This window comes from Micropterus dolomieu, unplaced genomic scaffold (genome assembly GCF_021292245.1).
Source record: "Micropterus dolomieu isolate WLL.071019.BEF.003 ecotype Adirondacks unplaced genomic scaffold, ASM2129224v1 contig_10816, whole genome shotgun sequence".
Lineage (NCBI taxonomy): Eukaryota > Metazoa > Chordata > Actinopteri > Centrarchiformes > Centrarchidae > Micropterus > Micropterus dolomieu.
In genome coordinates, this window is record NW_025739802.1 from 1 (window position 1) to 1,265 (window position 1,265).

At 56.0% G+C, this 1,265-nt stretch overlaps 1 pseudogene; it reads right to left on the minus strand.

Annotated features, from left to right (window-relative positions):
- Positions 1-338: 338 nt before the first annotated feature.
- LOC123965699 lies at positions 339-447 on the minus strand (annotated as a pseudogene).
- Between the last annotated feature and the right edge of the window lie 818 nt (positions 448-1,265).

Sequence of the window (1,265 nt, forward strand, 5' to 3'; positions counted from 1 at the left end):
AGGAAAAGGATCCAGTCCGCCTGGAAGTCCCTAGCCAGGATCAGACGCTCTCCCGTCCAAGTCCTAAGCAGGCCCTGCCAAGCCTGGCTTCCGAGATCAGGCGAGATCGGGCAGTCCCAGGCCGGTATGGCCGTAAGCTCCCTTTGCACACCCCAGACGGGCCTTCAAAACACGATGTAACATTTACACAGCACTGTGTACAGGATAGGGAGAAAAAGAAGCAGCAGCAGCAGCAGCAGCAGCAGCACCAGCGCCCCCTGCTGTTTCCTAAAGAGACGTTCAAAAGATCTCCTTTCACCGAAGCGCCCTCTGCCGTTTTTCGAAGGCGATGCGAAAAAGGCTTACAGCACCGGGTATTCCCAGGCGGTCACCCGTCCAAGTACTAACCAGGCCCTGCTCTGCTTAGCTTCCGAGATCGGGCGCTCCCAGAGCGGTGTGGCCGTAAGCCACTCAGGCACCCCCAAACGGCCCTTCAAAAGATTTTCTACGGCTAATTGACAAAAACCGTATTCTGCCCATAATGTCCAAGGTGCTCCAGAGTCACTTGGAATCCACAGGGTTCCTGGGTAAACATCTAGGAACCGGGACACCGTTCACGCTGGCAGTCCACAGACAGGAATAGGCACCCGTTCCCGGGTATGGGTACAGCGACAAGGCCACCTTCAGCCGGAGGTCCTCACTCACAAACAGACGCTCATTCCTGGGTGGACATTCAGGAAAAGGATCCAGTTCGCCTGGAAGTCCCTAGCCAGGATCAGAGGCTCTCCCGTCCAAATCCTAAGCAGGCCCTGCCAAGCCTGGCTTCCGAGATCAGGCGACATCGGGCAGTCCCAGGCCGGAATGGCCGTAAGCTGCCTTTGCACACCCCAGAAGGGCCTTCAAAACACGATGTAACATTTACACAGCACTGTGTACAGGATAGGGAGAAAAAGAAGCAGCAGCAGCGCCCCCTGCTGTTTCCTAAAGAGACGTTCAAAAGATCTCCTTTCGCCGGAGGTCCTCACTCACAAACAGACGCTCATTCCTGGGTGGACATTGAGGAAAAGGATCCAGTGTGCCTGAAAGTCCCTAGCCAGGATCAGACGCTCTCCCGTCCAAGTCCTAAGCGGGCCCTGCCAAGCCTGGCTTCCGAGATCAGGCGACATCGGGCAGTCCCAGGCCGGAATGGCCGTAAGCTGCCTTTGCACACCCCAGAAGGGCCTTCAAAACACGATGTAACATTTACACAGCACTGTGTACAGGATAGGGAGAAAAAGAAGCAGCAG